A 23,326-nucleotide genomic window follows, 5' to 3' on the forward strand; every position below is an offset into this window, starting at 1 on the left:
TACAGTGTGTTGGAGCAGTGTGTGAGATCAGTGTCACACAAGGTTCCTTGAGGATTGTGTAGTTTTACAGGGTGGGAGATCAGTGTGAGTGATCAGTGTTACACTTGGCAACAGTAGGATCACCCAAGAGAAACAACGCAAGGAAATAGGAGCTTGGAGGGCAGAGGAGAAGGCTTACGAGAAGCCAAGTTTGCATGTGAGGATCCATGAGGATTTTACTGAGAGCTGGCTAGCTATGAGAGCTAAGGCTTTGTGTAATTCTGATGTATTTCCACCTTGTGTGATAATACAGATAGTGGGGTTTTTAGGTGAGGCTTTCCCCTGAGTATTTTCTGTGTTTCATGTGCATTGATTCTTCTTCTTATGGTTATATGTGTTCAGCTCGATCTTTAAGCTTCCACAAGTTCGATAGTAGAAGTAGATTATTGTATTTTGCTTTGGTATATTGCATTATCGAGTTAATCTACAGTCAGATTTTCTACATAGATCTCAAAGGTAGATTTGTAGAGAATTTGCAGAATTTCTACATGGTTGATATCAGTCTTTCAGATTAATCACATCGCTAGGATTTGGTCGACATTTTGAACCAACTAATGTGGTTCATCCTCAGGACAAGGTGAGAAATCAATAGATCTGAGGGAATAAATAGCAAGGCTGCATCACTGCCCAAAGTTTGTTGTTGGAAAATAGTCGTTGGGAAATAGCTGTTAGGTAACAAGAATGTAGTAAATAAATATTTAGTTTCGATATTTTAAATGATAAAATTAAATTTAGTTACAAAGTAATTGTTGTGTAATAAATAAATATTAAATTTCGGTATTATAAATGGAATATTGGAATTAAATATTAATTTTTAGAGCTAATTCATATTAACAATTGTAGTAGTAATGTCTAGAGATAATTAATAAAATAGTTTGTTAGGGTTTGACTAATAGTAATGGAAACTAATATTATTTAGAAATCATAAGTTAAATGTTTAAAAGTAATGTCATATATAAATAGTTAGTTTAAAAAGTGTAGTGGGTTAGGGTCTGACCCTATCTTTTATTGATGGAATAGTATTTAATTTAATATTATTAATTATTATTATAATCTTATAGGGGGACTGTAATATTAAATCCAAACAATAATGTACCAATGGTATAATATTATTATAGAGATTAATATTAAATACATTATTTTAATATAATTCGATATATTAATTTCTATGATAATAATTTTAATTTAGAATAAAAAATAAAAGACTAAGAATGGAAGAATGAAAACTAATCTCATAAAAATGGAGGATGGTTAAAGATGAACTGATGGTATTTCCATTATTATTGATATTATAGAGATTAATAATGTTAAAAATCCTTATCTTGATATTTAAATTCACTTATAATACAATAAATTGGTTAATAAGATATAATAATTTTAATCTATTATTTTAATATATATAAAGTAAGAACTATAATAGGAAGGAGGAAAAATAATCACAAAAAAAAAGAGGAAGGAAAAAGATAATATTAGAACAGAGATATACTTCAACAACAAAACAAAGAAATAAAAGAAAATTAAGGAAAGATCTAGGGGAAAACCAGAAGGCAAGAAGGGAGAACCAGCAGGAATGGAAAGGGGAAAGGAGGAAAAACTAGAAGGCGAGAAGGGAGAACCAGAAGGAATGGAAAGGAGAAAGGAGAGGGAAGGTGATCTAAGTTGTGAACAGTATACTGAGAAGGGAAATTCGAAGTTTGAGGTTCTTGGTTGCAGGTGCAAGATTGAATTCTTATGATACTTCTAAGTTCACCAATGGCGTTCAATGGCTTGAGACTCGAGTATGCTTTGGATGGCAGCTTGAATTACATAGCATGGAAGGATCACATGGAACCAGTATTAGAAGACAATTATTTGAAGGATTTCATTGATCAAGAAATCCCCAAGCCAGCTGCAACTAATGCACAAGAATTGGCTGAATGTAAGAAGTGTGTGGCGAAGGCGAGCTGGATTCTTCTGGAGGGAGTTCGAGACCATATTATCTTGAGTCTCCATGGGAAGGAGACTCTGTTTTCAATGTGGAAGACATTGAAGGACCTCTATTAGAATAGTAACAACCAGAGGAAATTGGCGCTTAAGGATAAGCTTCAAAAAATCAAGATGGAAAAGGGCGATGCTATTTCTACATATTTGAACAAGCTCACCACCTACAGAGATGAGCTTGGTAGTGTGGGAATAACTACAGCCGATGATGATATGGTGAGTCTTTCTCTCCTCGGTCTTCCAAAGAGCTCGCATATCTACCAGGACTCTGTGAATGGAAGAGAGAAACTGTCGGATTAGGAACGACTGTGGTTGGATTTGATGTAGGAGGAGATCAGGAGGAGCACAAGAGATGGTTCTTCATCTAAGCATGATGATGAAGAAAATCTGGCCTTACAAAGTAAGACAAGGAAAGGGAAAGGGAAGGCTTCCCATTCCAAATTGAATTCTTCTCATGGAGGGAAGAAGATTGACAAATCTAAAGTGAGATGCTTTAATTGTCATGAGGTGGGCCATTATGCAACTAATTGCCCATTGAAGAAATCCAATAAGGGATTCTTGAAAGGATCAGAAAGTGAGGCATTAGCCTCTCAGTTCGAATTGGATTTTACCCTCATCGCAAGTATGGTTTCATCGATGGTGGGTTGTGTTTGGTATCTTGATAGTGGAGACTCATTCCACATGATCGGAAATAAAATTTTATTCAGTACCTTGGAGGAGAAAGACCTCAAGATGCGCATAGAGATGGGTGACGACAGGAAGTACAATGTTTCAGGAGTGGGCACGGTTTATTTTCAAAGGGAGCATGGAGCTCCTATCACCTTGATAGATGTGAAGTATGTGTCTGGACTGATGAAGAATTTGGGATCAGTCACAATGTTGGAGGACAAAGGCTACGAAGTTGTCTTCAGTAAAGGAAAGGCATTCCTAAGACACATAGCCATGGATCAGAACAAGAGGATTGGGATTCGAGTGAAGAATCTCTATAAACTAGAGGTAGATGACTATGCTGCATCGAGTTTGAAAGCAGAATTGGTGCAAAGCCAAGACATTGGTGAGTTATGGAATAGGCGGTTGGGACACTTGCATCATGGGGCCTTGAAGATAATGCAGTAGATCTCTACTAGACTTCACAAAGGTAAACTTGAGCAAATGGACACATGTAAAGGTTGTACCTTGCGAAAGTACGCCAAGTCTTCCTTTCATGATCGAGACAGTCGAGTTCATAATGATTTATGTGGACTATTCTTGACAGCATCCACCGTGAAACAAAGGTATTATGTGATTTTCATTGATGATTTTTCTCGTAAATGATGGATTTATTTCATGTAGAAGAAGGATAAAACCTTCTCAAAGTTTTGTGAGTTCAAAGCTTTGGTTGAGAAAGAATCAAGGAAGAAGATCAAGGCCTTGAGAAGTGACAACAGTGGAGAGTATGTCTCTCAATAGTTTAAGGACTTCTATGCAGTAGAAGGAATTAAATGGGAGTTGATGGCACCTCATAACCCACAGTAGAATGGGTGGCCAATAGGAAGAATAGAATGACTGTGGGGGCAGCTCGGGCGATGCTGCATGACCAAGGCCTACCACTTCATTTATGGGATGAGGCATGAAACACAGCGGTCTATTTGCAAAATAGAAGCCCGCATCGCATACTTGGGATGAAGACACTAGAAGAAGCTTTCTCTGGGAAGAGACCAGATGTGGGTCACTTGAAGATCTTTGGCTCATCGGTATATTTCAATATGACCAAGGATGCCTGAAGAAACTTGAGCTGGAAACAGAGTTGGGGATACTTGTGGGGTACACTGATACACCTCACAACTATTGGGTGTACTTGCCTACTATTTGGAGGATAGTGGTTCGTAGAGATCTCAAGTTTGATGAGCAGAAGGCCATGCGAGTTTCCCTTGAGAGGGAGCTCCAACTACAGGTTGTGGAGGAACTTTTGGTTCCAAAGGAGGAGGAGACTCATATTGATGCAGAGCAGCCCCATGCAGAGGTTCCAAGAGTGGAGACATCCACTCAAGTAGAGTCTTCTAGAGATGGACAGAAGCGCACAAGAGAAGTTGACATATTGTTGTCGGATGCGAGAGAGAATGTGGGAGAACCATCTTCTTAGCGTAGACAGAGGAGGTCACCTGATAGGTACACTGGATACATGGACCTTGTTGGTGAATGTATTGAGACTGAGCCATCTTCCTTTGAGGAAACAGTACAGTAGCCAATTTGGGTTGATGCTATGGTGGAGGAGTATGAATCCATAGTTCAAAACAATGTTTGGGATGTGGTTCCAAGATTGGAGAATGAGTCAGTTGTGAGTTCCATTGGATTTACAAAGTAAAGCAAGCTACTAATGGTAGTGTGGAGAAACATAAGGCAAGATTTGTTACCCGTGGTTTCTCACAGGTCGAGGGGATCGACTATGATGAGAATTTTTCTCCTGTAGCAAGGTATTCATCTATCAAATCGATGTTGGCACTATCAGCACAGATGGGTTGGAATATCCATCAGATGGATGTGAAGACTACATTCCTTAATGACAAGATTGAGGAAGAGGTGTACCTAGAGCAGCCGGAAGGTTTTGATACCTTCGATCATGAGTCACATGTGTGCCAACTCAAGAGAGCCTTGTATAGGCTGAAGAAAGCACGTCGTGCTTGGTACACTAGAATCAACAACTACTTCATGGGTTGGGCTTCACAAAGAGTGAAGCAGATGTGAACCTATATCACATCATGGTGAAAGGTAAGCAGTTGATCATTGTTATTTATGTTAATGATCTCATATTGACAGGTGATGATCAGTTGATCATGTCTTGCAAGGAGGACCTTGTAAGAGAATTCAAGATGAAAGACATGGGTCTCACTACTTCCTTTGCATGGAAGTGTGGTAGAAGGATGGGGAGTTGTTTGTGTCTCAGGGCAAGTATGTCAATGAGATACTCAGGAAATTCCACATGGAGAAATGCAAGCCCATGCAGACTCCTCTAATAGGTAACTAGAGGAAGGAGGATGCTACTTCAGGAGAAGTAGTAGAAGCAACTATGTACAGGTAGCTTGTGGGTTCACTGATGTACTTAGTGAACACATGACCAGATTTGTGCTATGTGGTGAACTAGCAGAGTCAAGCTATGGTTTAGCCTACCAAGATGTTTTGGAAGGCGACAAAGCATGTTTTGAGATACCTCAGAGGCACATCTCAGTATGGATTATGGTACAGATGGACAAAGGGAGTGAAGCTATAGGGCTTCACTAATGCAGATTGGGCAGGGAGTCCATTAGATCGGAAGAGAACATCAGGAGGAATTTTCAACCTTGGGTTAGCAGAAGTTTCTTGGTACAACAGGAAACAAAGGTCTGTTGCACTCTGCTCGGCAGAGGCTGAATACATGGCTGCAAGTCAGATAGCATGTGAGGCCATTTGGATGCGAAAAATTCTAGTTGGTTTGTTTGATCAGAGGATGGATCCAACTGTGATCTATTGTGATAATCATAGTTGTATCAAACTCTCTAAGAATCTAGTATTTCATGACAGGTCCAAGCACATCGACATTCAATATCATCATCTCAGATACTATGTGGCGAGGAGGATCATGTTGTTGCAGTATATTTCGACCAAGGAGCAAGATGCTGACATTTTGACTAAGGCATTGTCAAAGTGTAAATTCGAGTTCCATAGAGATAGGATCGAGGTGGCAGATAATCCATTTCTTGTTGAGAGGGAGTGTTGAAATCTGGCAACAAGGATATTCCAATTTTAATTTGTCCTTGAATTAAAATTAGAATTTAGTCTCACCAGCTTCTTGGAAAATAATTAATTAATTCATCTTGAGTTAATTAGTTGGAGAAATTCAAGCTAGAAGTCTTTGTGAAGTCATGCAACAATTATCCCTTTGATTGAGGAGATTATCCCTTAATTAAGGAGATAAGGATGAGTTGTATTTGAGGTTTAATTAGTTAGCTCAGTTAACTGAGTTAAGTCCAATTAAATTAGTTCCAAATGGTTTGAGGAACTAATTGTGAGTTCAGTCAGTTAATGCATGCATGTATGCAACTAATGTACTCTAGATAACTAAATATTATCTCATAAATAACTCATGCATGTCAGTTCAGACAAGGACCAAGTTGATATTAGAGATAAGGACAGTGTACTATCAGTTGCAAGAATTTTCCTATAAGAAATCTCTTGCATGCAGAAGGAATTCATTCCTTTAGATTTGCACAGTTTTACAGTGTGTTGGAGCAGTGTGTGAGATCAGTGTCACACAAGGTTCCTTTAGGATTGTGTAGTTTTACAGGGTGTGAGATCAATGTGAGTGATCAATATTACACTTGGTAATAGTAGGATCACCCAGGAGAAACATCGCTAGGAAATAGGAGCTTGGAAGGTAGAGGAGAAGGCTTATGAGAAGCCAGGTTTTCCTATGAGCATCCAGGAGGATTGTACTGAGAGTTGGCTAGTTGTGAGAGCTAAGGCTTTGTGTAATTATGATGTATTTCCACCTTGTATGATAATACAGATAGTGGGGTTTTTAGCTGAGGCTTTCCCCTTAGTATTTTCTGTGTTTCATGTGCATTGATTCTTCTTCTTATGGTTATATGTGTTTAGCTCTGATTCAGCTCAATTTTTAAGCTTTCACTAGTTTGATAGTAGAAGTAGATTATTGTACTTTGCTTTGGTATATTTCATTATCGAGTTAATCTACAATCATATTTTCTACATAGATCTGAGAGGTAGATTTATAGAGAATTTGCAGAATTTCTACATTAAGGTCAAATTTTAGTCTTTGTAAGGCCAGATATGAGTCCTTTGAAACATGATCACACCATGAGCATTGAAAAAAGAAGGTTATTCTAACTAGGGTACCCATGAAGGGTGGGAACTACCACACAAGTTATAATGTGAAAATGAGAATGGCTAATGTCACAATATGAAGAGACCAAACCTAAGGCATTGCGATAGTAGAAGTGATGATTAATAATGAAAGATGGTATTATACAAAAGAACATGTTTCTAGATTCTATTTTAGAACACATATCTCATGATTTAGTGGATGAATCCATAGAAAATTCCAAATAAAACATTAGCAAATCTTGAAAAATAATTAAAAAACATTGGACCTAGGGTTAAATTTCATAGTGAAATCTTAGAACAACAATATCAAAGCATGATTCAATTTTTTTTTTTCAAATTAGGCATAAATATGGTCATTTTGGGCCTTGAAAAGGCACAAATCTAGTCAATGTATTGACAAATAGGGCTCTTTTCCTTATTTACCTTGTTGAAATTCTCATCTCTCAAAACTTTCTACATGGATTGTCAGAAAGTCCATGAATGAAACTCCATTTCATTGGACTAGGTACAAAAATGATCTTTTGTGTGTGGCTATGTGTGTACATATTTTTTTTGTACATGATGTGTTGGATATATATTTTATATACATACGGTTCAACTCTTAACTACGATTTCTATAATGTCCCTGGCCCCCAACGGGCAAACATCACTCTAATAGTACTACTTATTTACCAAATATTAACCACATAAGCATACATGCTCAATTTTTCCATAGGTTTTAACGTAGCCTTGGAAATTTTAATAATTATGAAATGGAGTACAATATGCCATGTAACATTATACTTCACTATAAAAATATTTAAATAGCCACAACAAAAACATACATATAATTATATCAAATGCCAACTAGGGTTAACAATCACATAAAATATAATTAATGACAAAAATACTCATATGCATGGCACATAAACACCATAATTACCCAATATAGGGTTTTCCATAAAAATATGAAAACATATGTATAAATACACATGAATTATACTAGGACACTAGGCATAATGAACACTTATCTATATGAAGAGAGCTGACATGTTGCAGGCTCTCCATGTTCCTCCTAGTCATAGACTGTTGTTGGGCCCTACTTTTGTCACCCTTTTTGAAACCTTATATTGCTATTTTCCATTATATCCTACTTTATTTTCCCCTTTTGGCACCTCGAAACCATCTTATACTGATTAAATTGTTCTAGTTCATATATGGAGGTAAGAGTCACATTTAGGTTCGTTTTTATATATCTTTGGTTATTTTAGATAGATGATAAACAAATTTATACTCTTTGTATCAAATTGACATAAATTTTGCTAGGGATCGTAAATATGAGTATGGAGATTTGAATACATTGACATGTCACTCATGATTCAACATCCATGTTGGATTACACTAGGTGGCAATTTAGTATCCAATTATGTACTCAATTAGATACCTAATTATGTACTATATTGAGTACCTCATTTCGGAATTGGGACCAGTCAAAATGATGGACATCTTGAGGTAACTTATCCTATTTGTGGGCATAGTGATAACCTCTCCATCTTAGTTATAGTGCTACAGTTGGATCGTTGCGGATATGATAGAGTGAATGAGTGATCCTTGGAATCTGGCTTAACTTAATTAAGCATAGATCACACTTGCATTACTTTTCTGGATTATTTAGTTGTAACTATATTTAGGCCATAAACTATTTAAGAAGGCCAAACATTAGTGTTAGGGGTTAGCAAGTTGAAGCAAGAGAATCATGACTGTAAACATTATATGACTCTGTTTACTTTTAGTTTGTAATTGTTGTACCTATGTTTTATTGAAGACTTTTAATATGTCTGTGATAACAAATTTTATACCTGTGAGTTCATGTGCTTATAATTTGTAAGGTTTATTGAGATAATTTAACTTGTCTTAGGTCATGGCAACGACCCATCATTGACCTCGACGAATTCTTGTAATCAATTTTAGTTAGATAAGAAGTGTGTGTGTGGATTGATATCGAGTAGTTGCAGTTGGAATATTTGTTTTGTTGTGATTTTCAGATATTCAGTACTTAATAGTGTGATCGAACAACATTTAAAGTCATCTGTATATCTGAATGTTTCTTTTTTTCCAAATTCCCAAGTGATGGTTTCTTATTAAAAGATTAAATTTATCTTTCAAATTTCTTAAGTTCGTGAGATCATTTTCGTAATAATTACTTGAATTTGTAGGTTTTCTCTCCGATATCAAGCATTGATAAGTTTGAATGAACATGTTTAAACTCGAATTGAATTTATGAAGGTCAAGTTTTACATGGTCTTAATATTGAAATCTTCAATTTGAATGAAATAATTTGTTGTTGGTGGGGCCAGAAGTCCCAATAAGTGGTCTTGGTAACCGATGTTTGATATACTTGAATTTTTCATAAGATTGTGTAGGAGCTATAGGTTATTTGTTTCATTCTTCAATTAGTTTCGAATAGTTGTCTAAATAAAATTTGAGTTTAATAACATTGATAGAACTAAATTTTTTATTTCGAGTTTGACCCTTGGGTTAGTTCCCTGTGAAGAAATTAAGGGAAACAAGTTGCTTGAATTAAATTTGGGGTATAGGTTATGGTGATCATTGAATTTGTTTCTTGTAAAAGAAATCAACATGAATTAGTTGCATGGTTAAAAAAGGTGAATTAGTGATTTGAATTGTGTGTGTGATATTAAAAAAAACATAATAGGTTTCTTTACATCAACAAATTTGAGTAGATTAGTGAAATGATTTTAAATTAGAAACAGAGGTTGGAATAAGCATTTCTTACTTAATTATGTACTAAGTGAATATAAAGAAGTGAACTTATATTTGAACCTTAATAATTTGTAACTCTAAGATTACGAATTCTATATTGACAATTTTAAATTTATGGAATTAAAAGGACATATAATAACCCTAACATTTTTGGCGCTACGATCAGGGAGTTGCAAGCAGTCCAGGTAATATTTGTTTTGGTATATTTATGTGCTTGATGATAAATTTTTAGGGAAAATAGAGGGAGGGGAGTGTACAATAAGATGTAATTGAAGAGCCACTCATCCGATATGGTGGGGTTGCTCCAAAGTCTAGCTGTCCCTAATCAATTTTCTTAAGTCCTTTTTCTTATGCGTAGAACTAAAGGTAGACCTAGAGATAGAAAAGGAAAATTTATACAAAGTGAGAAATTTCCTTTAGATTTGTTCGGTCCTATAAAGACCCCCCCAATTAACCATGCTAAATTTTATGTAGGAAACATGGAGAAAGGAGAAAACTCGGTTTCAATAGTGGCTTCAAACCAGGAAGCACCATATAAAGATGAGATCGTACAATTTGAAGAAACAACACAATAATCTGCGTTGGAGACAGGTGTGGGGACAAAACAAGCACTAATACTTCTGGGAGTGGTAATTTCACAAGTAGAGTTTGCAGTGGGAGTATCTTGGAAATATTTGGGGCTTATGTATATAAAACCAAGCTCATCATACTCTTCTTCCAATTAGAGTACTACACCAAAGCCTATTAGTTCTAGAACTCTTGGAAGAATGGGTGACAAAGGAGGAGGTGATGAGAACACGAACAACAACAGAAACAATAACATGAATAATGACAGAAGAGATGGTACGAGTGGAGGACCTGGGAATAATGAGGAAGAAGAAGAGACTACATTTGGGTTTCCAATTTTTGACATCACCAAGAACATTACTATGAAAAACATACCTTTGGCACCTCTTCCACTCTTTCACGGTACGTATTTTGAAGATCTTGATTCTTTCCTATTTGAATTTGACATTCTTTGCAGAAGTTAAAATTATTATGATGGTGCATATAAGCTCAAAATGTTTCCCGCTACCTTGAAAGATTCAACCCTTGGTTGGTTTTGAGCCTAGGAGTACATACTATCTATTCATGGGATGATATGTAACTGTCTTTCTTAAGAAATACCAAGATTATTGCAAAAGTAGAGACACTAATGACATATTTAGAATGGTGGAAATGGAAGACGAGAGTTTGGAAGAATGTTTTGAAAGATTTCTCTATAAGTACCATAAATCCTGAATAGGTAATTTGGATTAGAGAACCTTTAGGAATGTTTTCTTAAAAGGGCTAAGGGAAGAGTGCATTGAAACTTTAAATCTCTTAAGTTCTGGGGATATCTATAAAAAACCTTTTTCTGAGAAGGTTGAGCTATGTAGGACTTATTCCAGAATCAAAGCTAAGGTAGGAAAAAGAATTTGTGACACCCCAAGGGATTATGTGTCTAGAAACTCTAAACTAGTACAAGGGCGTGTTACTCGGACTAAACTGGGGAACCTCTTGGAGAACTTTAAGAAATATATCTTGAACACTATTAGTGACCAAATAGATACTCTTCACATTAAGAAAAGATAGGGAGAGGAGAAGGTTTATTTAGCTATATTTTGTCCTAAATGAAGAAGAAAGCATGTTGAAAGAGAATGTCCTATAAATGTGATAGAGGTCTGTGGAATTTGCAAACATGAACACCGCACTGAACAATGTTCCCTACTAGGATTAAAAACTATTTACAAGGGAGGGACTAAAACCAGCAAGCCTTCTCAGACTTATAGGAGAACATCGTGGATGACACCAAATAATAATTCCTATCAAGAACCTAATATGCATTCTTTTCCCTAGTATCAACATGGAACCCCCAAACATATTATTCTCCATGGTCGGCCCTGCCACCTTAGAATTCACCCTAGAACTAAGGATGGAGGGAAAATCCTTATGGGAATATCTTTCAGTCTCAAATTCTAGTACCTTCATATCCCCATTACAAACCAAAATACCCACCTTATGTACCCTATACGCCTAATGTGCCTCAGTATCAGCAACGGTTTGGCCTACCTTGTCACCAACAATCTGCATGACCATTACAACCTCCATTACAACAACCACAACCATTTCCACTACCTCAAAATAACAACCTATATTCACAACAAATGCAACAATCATTCAACCCAAATCCTCTTAGACCAACACAACTATCTGCACAACCTATATCTAATCCTAACAGTTAACCTCCTCAACCTATGCAAAATATCAAACTGTTGCCTTTTCCCACTTATGTTATCACTTCCTTCCCCATAAATGAAATTCAACTGAGGTATGGGAAAACAACTAACAAAAATAGATCTACAGTGGTTATACAAGATAACATCCCCATGTATAATTTGAATACAAATGAACTGAACAAATGGAAAATCAAAAGAACAATGTAGTAAAAGAACCATAGGAGCTATTAGAACCATAAGAGCCTCCTTTTCCTAAATGATTACTTGTAAATGTTGGGTTGTGTTATATTCTTCCCACAACTAGCCCATGTAGTTAACCGGGGGGTTAGAGGGGGGGCAGAGCCCCCCCTTCGTTGCGCTGATTGCATAGCGGGGGGATCACAGGGGGTTTGAGGGGTGCATGTAACCCCACTCTATGGGGTTTGGGGTAGTGCCCCAGAAAATTTTGGTTTTGGAACCTATGTTAGGTTGGGCGGACCCACCTATGGTTTTTTGCATGATTTTCGCACATGTTTTTGGACGCGATGATTTTCGGTCCATGGTTTTGGACGCGATGGTTTTCATTCCATGGTTTTGGACGCGATGGTTTTCGGTCCATGGTATTGGATGCTTCAACATGTATAAATATGTATTATAACATTGAAAGGAACATAATGAAAAATCAAGTTGGTAGTCCCGGTTTTGGGATCTAGGGGAAAATCTCTTTGTATATGTATTTTATGTGTTATGCTCCTGCATTGTTTATTTTCTGTGTTTTTAGAATTCGTATGCAGGTAATTTTTGTACAGGGTTAAATCCTACAGTAAAGAAAACTAAAGTACCCATAGAATATGATTTAGAATCCAAGCTAAGGAATGCTTGTATAAGATCCCTTTATTACAAGCCATTTACGATATAACTATTTATACTAATATTATTAGGGATCTTTGCAACAATGTAAACTTTGAAATGAGAACTATAAACGCAGAATGAGAACTTTCATGTTGGAATAACAATTTTTTTCTAGAGTAATTTTTCAACATGTTTTAAAAATGGCAGTGAAAACCAATTTTTTGTGCAAAAATTGTGCAAAAAACACCCTCAAAATGAAAAGTGTTGATGTTGGAATAACACTTTTTTTTTTCAAGAACAAATTTTCAACATTTCGAAACATTGACGTAAAAGATTTTATCATGACTGTGAAAAACATTAAAATTTTGAAAGAATAATGAAAACATAAAAAAATAAAATAAAAATAAAAGAAATAAAATATATATATATATATATATATATATATATATATATATATATATATAAAAACAATGAAAAAATACAAAACAACAAAACAACAAAAAGTAAAAAACAAAATAACAAAACTTAAATGGAAATATATATTAAAAATAAAACACAAAATTAAGGAAAAAAAGGTTAAAAAAAAATCATTCATATAAAAGAAATAAAAATGGTAAACCATAAAAAAGTTGGAAAAAAGATAAAAAATAAAAAAAAAAACTATAAAATTAAGAATACAAAAATTAAAAAAAACATTAACAAAAAGCTTAAAAAAATGGAAAAAAAAAAAAAAAAAAAATTAACCCAAAAAAAAATTAAAAAATACTAAAATTAAGATTAAAAACATTTAAAAAGAAAAACAAAAAAAACAAAAATATACTCAAATTGAAAAACAAAAAATACCAAAAACAATTTATATATATGTTTTTTTTAATAAAAAATATATGGTTTTATAAAATTCTAAATGTTTTATAAAACCATATATTTTGAGAAGAATTTTCAGCGAAAATCACATATAGATGTTTTTGTCGACGCGTTTCGAACCAACCAGTGTGGTTCATCGTAGGAGAAGTTGAATGAGCAGATCTTGCCATGCATTATAAATAGCTCGGGCAGAATATCCCATGACCAAATTTCTAGATCAAGTAACGGCTAAATTGATAATAGCTAGATTTGGTTCAAAATGCGTCAACAAAAATATATATATGTGATTTTCCCTGAAGATTCTTCTCAAAACTGATATGGATCACAGAAGCCTAAATTCATTAAACCATATATTTTTTATTATAAAACACACACACACACACACACACATATTTAAAAAAAAGAACATTTCAAAACAATTTAAAAAAAATTATTTAAAACAAAAAAAATAAATTATACGCATTTTTTAAAAACAAACTTCAATTTATTTTTAAATATAAATATTTTATTTAAAAAAAAATACAGTTTTCCTAGCGTCCGCCGCCTGACCGCCTGTGGGGGAACCACCTTGGGTAGAGGAGTTGTAGGCATATCCTTCACCCAGGGCCATGCCCCCATGGGTGGCCAGGCGACTGCAGGGTGATTCCTGGTATCAGGGCAGTGAAAGGGTGGGGTGATTCCGGGAATTGCCCTACCACTGCCTCGCCATCGGTGGGGGCATGGACCTGGGCGGAGGAGCTGCATGTAGCTCCTTTGCCCAGGGTTGCGCCCCCATGAGCAACGAACTCTATTTTTATTTTTTATGTTTAAATAAAGAAATTTATATTTAAAAAATAAAATTAAGTTATTTAAAAAAATATATAAAATAAATGCGTATTAATTTGTTTTTTTTTTAATATATATATATATATATATAGAGGAAGTTTAAAGGTTTAAAATAAAAAGAATCGTATTTAAAAAAAATAAATTCAATGTTTATTGTAAAAATAAAAAAAAAAAAAAAAAAATGCATATAAGTTTTTTTTGTTTTTTGTTTTGTAAATAAAAAATATTTATTTAATTTTTTTTAACATGTTTATTTGTTTTTTAAAATCAAACAAACATATATATGGAGTTGTCTTTAGTGTGAATTTTTGGACTTTCTGGTGCCACAATCTGGCGGAAAAAATTGAGGTGAAATCTTGATTTGTGTTATTTAAATTGGTTTTTTTACTATACATATGTATTCAACAACCTGAAAAACCTCTAGGGCACTTGGATTGTGCAGAGTTACCCATTAAACTTGTGATTTCAATAAATTCTTGCTGGAATTTAAAGAAATTACACTGGAAAAAATCTACTGGAAAAGCTTCCAAAAATTCACACTAAAGACAACTCCTATATATAATAAAAAATTTTAATTTTTCAGTTTTTTAAATAAAATATATATATTTGTTTCTAAATTTTAGATGTTATTTTGATTTTTTTTAAATTTGAATATATATATATATATATATATATATATATATATTTTTTTTTTTTAAATGTCTTTAATCTTAATTTTAGTAGTTTTTTATTTTAGATAGAGGAGGAATGACCTGTTGTAGAGTTTTGTGAACCCAACGTTTCGGACTACGAAGTGAGTCCATCATCAGGGGATGCGGCAATAGATAATCTTTAAAATTAATGATGTATCACAGAGCTATGATCATTGATATATATAAGAGGGTTATTAAGGAATGCAGTGAGAAATTAGGTCGGCTTATTTTATTTAAAATTCATTTGTTTATTATTCATTTTTATTATTGTTATATATATATATTTTTGTTATTATTATTATTTTTATTATTTATTTAATATTAATATATTATTATTATTATTATTATTATTAATTTTTACTTATTATTAATTAATTTATTAATTTGTTATTATTATTATTATTATTATTATTATTATTATTATTATTATTATTTATTCACTATATTATTTATTTATTTTTATAATAATATCATTTTATTATTATTTTTATTAGAATATTATTTATTTATTTTATTATTTATTATTATTAGTATTATTATTATTAGTTTATTATTTTTGATAATTTGATTATATAAAGTTAAATATTTTTTACTTACTTTATTCATGTGTTTAAACTAATTATTGAATTATTAGTTTATTTACTTGTTTAATTTATTATTATGTATTTATTTGTTATTGTCATAAAATTATTATTTGTTTATTAAATATTATTATTATTATTATTATTATTATTATTATATATTTATTTCAAAAGTTTGGAATATTTAATTACTTTGATTAATTTGATAAATAATAATAATATTTATTATTATTATTATTATTATTATTTATTTATTTATTTTATTTAATTATTTGTTTATATATTATTATTATTATTATTTTATTTTATTTTTATTTAATTTGTATCTTTAAATGATTAATTTCAATTAACTAATTGGACTTATGATAGGTGAGATAATATTGTAGTATTATCTATAATCCTAGAGGTGATTTTTATTGAAATAATTTTATTATAATAATTAACTAAGAAGAGTTTTTAATGTTATCAAGATATATGTTATTGATCTAGAACAGAATTTTAAGAATGATTAGGTCAATGATTTAAGGTTTAAGGAGGATGGTTAAGATTAATACTCACTGTTTTTTAATTTTTCTAATAAAGGTTTCCAAGTGTTACTCAGTTTTAATCCATCATCACGATTAAAGTTATTTTTCCTTTTTTCTATTTCAATGGCTTCTTTAATTTTTCTTTTGAGACAATGTTCTTCTTTTCTAACAAGTTTGGCCTCTTCCATGCAGATGTAATGAGAGGAAGAATGAACATGCTCTGCTAAGGCAGATTTGGAAATTCTTTCTCTTCTTAAGTCAGCAGTGTGTTCTTTGATTCTAACCTTAAGAGATCTTCCTGTTTCACCTATGTATTCTTTGCCGCATGAGCAAGGAATCACATAAACACCTTTCTGAAGGTTAGGGTTTATAGGATCTTTAACAGAGTTAAATAATTGTCTGATTGTGTTAGCAGGGGTGAATGCTACACTAATGTTATGTTTATTAAGAACTTTAGAAATTTTATCTGTGGTATCTTTTATGTAAGGAAGGGAGATCTTAGGAATTGATAAGTTTTGATCATTAATATTATTGTTATGTTTCTTTAGGGATAGGTGCATGGCTTTCCTGATGGTGTTTTGGGTTAATTTTCTATTTTTTTTAAATCTAGTTTGTTTTAATCTTTTTTGTTAATGTTTTTTTAAATTTTTCTATTTTTACTTATTTAATTTTATAGTTTTTTTAAATTTTGTTTTTTTTTTTCCAATTTTATCATTTATGAGATAATTTTATTTTATTTTATTTATTTATTTTTACGTTTCTTATGTTTTTTTTTGGTCCTTTTTTTATATATATTTTTATGTTTTCTTTTTTAAGTAATCAACATTTAAAGAAAGAAAATAAAACAAATTGAAAATTCGTGAAGTAATCATGATTAAAAAAAAATTGGACATAATAAATTTTAAAGAGTGAAAAATAAGCCCTCTAAAAAAAAGGTTGATACATTTAGAAACAAATATTTATATTTGATACATAAGAAAAATTAAAGTGTTAGAAATATGCTCTGAAAAAAAAAGAAGTGTATTCTGCATCACCACTTCTCAAAATTGGGTCACTTTCTTGCTACCTCTACGAAATGGGTAATCGCATCAGCTATTTAAAGTGTCAAAAATATGCTTTGAAAAAAAAGAAGTGTATTCTACATCACTACTTTTCGAAATTGGGTCACTTCTTTTCTACCTCTATGAAACGAGTACTTGTATCAGTTCTCGTTTCAAAGTTTACATTGTTTTGCATCAAAAAACTAGGAAGGAAGAAAAATAATAATCAAACTATCAAAGTAATTAACCAAATGTTAGAAATAATATCTAGACAACCACCAAAATATGATGATCTAGGGAATCCAGTAATAACAATAAGGATCAATGGGAATTTTCTTCTTAAAACCTTGGTAGATCTTGGAGAAGCCATCAATGCAATGACTGTTGATACTATGACATTGTTGCAACTAAATGAGATAAGACCCATGGTTTTTGTATTGGAATTACCAGACAAGTATGTTCTTAAAACTATTGGAGTCCTAGAAGTTGTGGTGGTAACGGTAGCCTCTTCGGAATATCCAATTGATTTCATAGTAATTTCTCCAAAAACTACTAAACCAGGACACCCAATAGTCCTAGGTTGGCCCTGGCTAGCTACTGCTGATGCTGTCATTGGGTGCAGAACTAGGGAAATCACTATCTCTAATGGATCTCAAATTCAAAGATTGACCATTTTTCCACGTGCTCAATTAGCTGGTAAAGTCCCTCTTTTGTTGGAAAGCCTTTATGCAGAGGAAGAATATATGCTTCCCTTGCTAACCTTAGAAAATCAAGAGGAATTCAAGAACAATAAGATAAACATGCATTGCAACAATTTTTATTTGATATAAGATGTATCAAATACCCTTGTTGGCTTAAGGGGGCTTGACCCAGGTTCAAAGTTATTTGCGCCAACCAACAAAACCCTAACTTCTGGCCCTTTCAGAAACAACTTGCATAGCGTAGGTTGCAGTCTCACCTGAAGCAATATTGGGGGATGCTAGAACTAGGTTTGTGCATCCAGAGACTGTGTAATCTGTATTCTAAATTCCTTATGGCTCAGATCTACCTTCACGCATATCTAGACCTTCCTATGGTCCACTACTACAACTCTATCCAAATGGCTTGTAGACCTCCGCGAAGGTCTATGATCAGGCTTACCAGACCCAAAAGAAGCAGACTCACAACTTTCTCTCAGTAAATAACAACCCTAGATCTTCCTTTGTGTAGATCTACTCATTCCGACTAGTTATATTACCAGATCTATCTAATGCTGTCATGAAAACATTTCATTACATTCTTCATGCATGAATATTAAATATTTAACAGATTCGTTGTTATGCTCTTAACCTGCAAGAAGATGCCAGAATACCAAATATGCGAAGAAATATACCCAGAACATAGAACAATAAGAAATAACAACAAGTATTTTATTATTCAGAAAGGAAAGCAATGTTCACTTGCCTCTTCGAGGGGCAACCTCCAATAGAGCTACGCTCAATTACAAAATAAGACACAATGCTCCTCAAGGGGAGTCTCTATCGTTTATATAGGATTCATACATACAATACCATGGGTCAATACCATGGTTCTTATTTATACCATCTATCTAATACCATGGCCCATTTGCAACTAATTGTGGTCCCTTCTTTAAATGCGGGTCAACCACTTACAATTATTAATATGGGCTTTATTGACTCTTTACTTAACTATAACTATGACTTGATCCTATTACATAAATAAGGGGGGTAGGTTTGGACCCTAACATGCCCTCCCCCATAAGAATAGCTTCATCCTCAAGGCTGAAGCTATGGAAACTACTGAAGGATAGTGGTTGGTTCCCAGGTCGCATCTTCCGAAGAGGTGTCTTTCCACTTAACGAGGACTTCCTTGATCGTGCGGCTACGTAGGTGCCGTTCTCGTGTGTCAAGAACCTGTTCAGGTTGGAGCTAGATTGACCCTTCTTCATCCAATTCAGGTAGACTGGTTTGAATTCGGCAATGGTTCCCAATCACTTTCTTGAGGCATGAGACATGGAAGACTGGATGGATTTTTACAGTTGGTGGCAAAGCTAGCTTGTAGGCGACTTCTCCAATGCACTGAAGTACTTGATACGGTCCCTAGAATTTTGGAGATAATTTCTGACAACCCTTGTCTTTGAGTGATGTTTGCTTATATGGTTGTAGCCTCAAAAATACCTGATCCCCTTCTTGAAATTGGTGTTCTGAATGATGTTGGTCTACCTGTTGCTTCATGCGGTTTTGAGCTTGATGGCGATTCTCTCTGAGGTGGGCCGGCATGGTTGTGCGGTTCTGTAGGAGTTGACTGCTTGTACCTTCGAGCATCCCTTGATATAAGAAGTAGGTGAAGGAGGGAGTTGACCATAAACTGCTTCATATAGAGTCATTTTGGTGGTGGCATGATAGTTGGTGTTATACCACCATTCGACTAGAGGTAGCCACTGTACCCATAGATGTTGCTTTTCTCAAGTGAAACACCTAAGGTAGGTCTCCAGACATTTGTTGATTGCTTCAGTTTGACCATCAGTTTGGGATGATAGGAAGTATTGAGTTGTAGTTGGGTACCTTGTAGCCTGAAGAGTTCTTGCCAAAAGTTACTGGTGAAGATCGGGTCATGACCAGACACAATGGAAGTGGGCATGCCATGCAATTTGAAGATCTAGTCCATGAAATATTGAGCTACCAAAGTCGGTGTAAACAGGTGGGGTAGGGCACAAAAATGAGCATACTTAGAAATTTTGTTCACAACCACCATGATGACTGACTTGTTGCCTGACTTCGGAAGACCCATAATGAAGTCCATAGAAACCTTCGTCCAGATTGAGGGTGGGATAGGCAATGGCTGTAATGTACCTAGGGATTTGATTGTTTCTCCTTCGTGGCGCTGACATATGTCACACTCAGCTACAAAAGTAAGAATGTCTTTTTTTATTCCTGTCCAAAAGAATGAATGTCAAGGGCGAGCATAAGTCTTCTGAAATCCTGAATGGCCTACAGTGGGAGATGAGTGTAACTCCACCAAAATGTGACTTTTGAGAGTGGATGTTGGTGATATCACAACTTTGTCCTTGTAGAGAAGAATCTCATCCTGCCAGGAGTAGCCCGTTGTGGAATTTGAATCCGACTGCAATTTATTAATGAGTTGGGAGAGCAAAGGATGTGAAAACCATTCCTTGCAAACCTCTTCAATCCATTCTGGAAAGGGAAGGGAGATTGTGAGCAGCGTGATTTCCTCCTCAAATTAGCATGATAATGCATTTTCTATGACATTTTTATGCCCTTTCTTGTAAATGATCTCATAAGCATATCCCAGCATTTTGGCGAGCCATTTATTTTGTTGTTACGAGGATAGGCGTTGCTCCAAAAAATATTTAAGGCTTTGATGGTCTATGCGGATTTGGAAACGCCGCCCCAATAAGTATGGTTGCTAGGTATCTACTGCATGTAAGATGGCCATCATCTCCTTCTCATAGGTAGATTGTCCAAGATTTTTCCCACTTAGTTGTTGGCTAGTGAAGGCCAAGTGTCGACCTTCCTACATTAAGACCGCCCCAATACCCGTACCTGAAGCATCACATTCAATCACAAAAGATTTGGTGAAGTCAGGTAGTGCTAATACGAGAGTAGAACACATGGCATGTTTGAGAGCTACAAATGCCTGTGTGCTTCATCATTCCAGAGAAATGAATTTTTCTTGAGGAGCTGAGTGAAGGGTCTAGCAATGCAACCATAATTGTGGACAAATTTGCGATAGTAGCCCGCAAGACCCAAAAATTGTCTCAAGCTCTTCAAGGTCTTTGGTTGAGGCCAATCCTGCATTGCCTAGATCTTTTTGGGGTCCACCCTGACACCTTCACGCCCCACAATATGACCCAAATACTGAACTTCTTCCATGCCAAAAGAGCACTTAGACATCTTGACAAATAATTTATGCTTCCGAAGCAGTTGCAAGAGCAGATCTACATGCTAAAGATGTGTGGCCCAGGTGCGGTTGTATATGAGGATGTCATCAAAGAAAACAAGGACAAATTTTCTCAGATATGGTTTTAGCAGGTGGTTCATGAGGCTCTGAAAAGTGGATGGGGCATTACAAAGACCAAATGGCATGACCAGGAACTCATAATGGCCTTCATGAGTTCGGAAAGCAGTCTTTGGAATGTCTACTTCTTTCATGCGAATTTGGTGATAGCCCGAGCGAAGGTTGAGCTTAGTAAAGAATTGAGCCCCATTTAGTTCATCCAGAAAATCATCGACAACTGGGATAGGAAATTTATCTTTGACCATCAACTTTTTGAGGGCCCTGAAGTCTAGACACATACGCCATTCCCCATCTTTCTTGAGCACCATGACCACAGTCGATGAATAAGGACTAATGCTAGGATGAATGACGCTTGCTTCCAAGAGTTCCTTGATGATTTTTTTAATTTCATTATTTTGGGAAAATGTATATTTGTATGGGTGCACATTTGGTGGTTGGGCCCCTAGGACCAAAGTAATGCTATGATCATGTTCCCCTCTCGAGGGTGGAAGGTCATGAGGCTTTTCAAATACTGGCAGATGGTTGTTTAAGATTTGTTGCATCTCAGGATGAATATGAAGAGAAGTGGGTTCAAAGGCCTGGATGGCATTAAATTGGGCTATAACTCCATGGTGGCCCTTTTTTAACAATTTTTCCATCCTATGTGAGCTGAGGATAGAGGGATCACCCGCCTGGAGTCCGCGAAGGGTAGGTGTGTGGTTGTTCTGCTTAAAGCTCATATATAACTCCTAGAAATCCATTGTGATTGGGCCGAGTGTGCGGACTGATTCAGCACCCAAGACAATGTCACACCCTCCCATGTGTATGGCAAACATGTGGGTCTTTAACTGATAATCCCCCATTTTAAGTTTGACATTTTCACAACAGCCTTCACATTTCATTGTCCCCCCATCAACAATTTGGACCTGGAAGTTAGAGACTACTCTAGCAAAAAAATGCACTGCTTCTGCGACTCTTTGATGGATAAAGTTATGCATACTGCCACTATCAATCAAGACTACTACAGGGCGATGCTTAATAAAACCTCTGATTTTGAGATTTTAGGGAGAAGAAATCCCTGTCAAAGCATGAAGCGAGCTAATTGGTTCTTCAGGTACATTGTCTAGTTGGTTGTCCTCATCTTCCTCCTCTAGTTCCTCAAGTGGTGGGGCTTCCTATTATGAACTGTGATCAATAGCATCAATTTCAAAGAATTTGGGCTCCTTGCATTTATGCCCAGGGGAGTATTTCTCATCACAGTAGTAACACAATCCTTGCTTCCTTTTTTTTGCCATTTCCGCTGGGGACACCTTTTGAACCTTGAGTGTTTGGGTAGTGCTTTGAGCCTAGGTAGGGCGACCCTTGGCTATGAAATTTGGGCGATGGGACTGGGCCACTAATGCACATTCTACTTCACGAACTATCTTGCAAGCATCTAGCCATGAGGTTGGGTGTTGCAGTCGGACGTGGGCTTGTATGGCTTCTTTGAGACCACTAACAAAACATTCCAAGTAGAACTGATCGTGTAGACCTCCTGTGCGAAAGGCTAAGGCTTGAAAGGTTGTAATATATTCGTTCACTGTTCTTGTCTGTCGAAGCTTAGTGAGATGACCCAAAAAGTTATATTCATGGTCAAAGTGATTTGTAAGAGATTTTGCGAATGTCTGCCAAGTCTGCCATCTTTCATTGTCCAAGTACATGCTACCCACACTAAGCTGAGTCACATCATCTCTGATGTGATTTAGTGTGAAATATTGCTCCATTTATGCTAGCCATGTGGCCGGATGAGAGCCATCAAATTTATACATATCCAGCTTGGCTGGTCGCGTTTGGGATTGTTGGTGGTTTCTAAAGAGATGAAGAGAATGGCTAGACTCGCCCTCATTGTTTTCATTGAAAGCATATGCCTCCGAGTGTTCCTTTGACTTGCGCTTTGCGAGTGTGTCAACTAAGGTCTTGAGCGACAACAGTATTGCATCCAACTTTGTTTCAAGGGTGTCGATCTTCTCATTACCCATAGCTTGAGCTCTAGTTTGTACCATGCACCAATTC

Source organism: Pinus tabuliformis, chromosome 3_2 (genome assembly GCF_031772625.1).
Source record: "Pinus tabuliformis cultivar Carrire ecotype Pingquan chromosome 3_2, CPIR1, whole genome shotgun sequence".
In the NCBI taxonomy this organism is placed as follows: Eukaryota; Viridiplantae; Streptophyta; class Pinopsida; order Pinales; family Pinaceae; genus Pinus; species Pinus tabuliformis.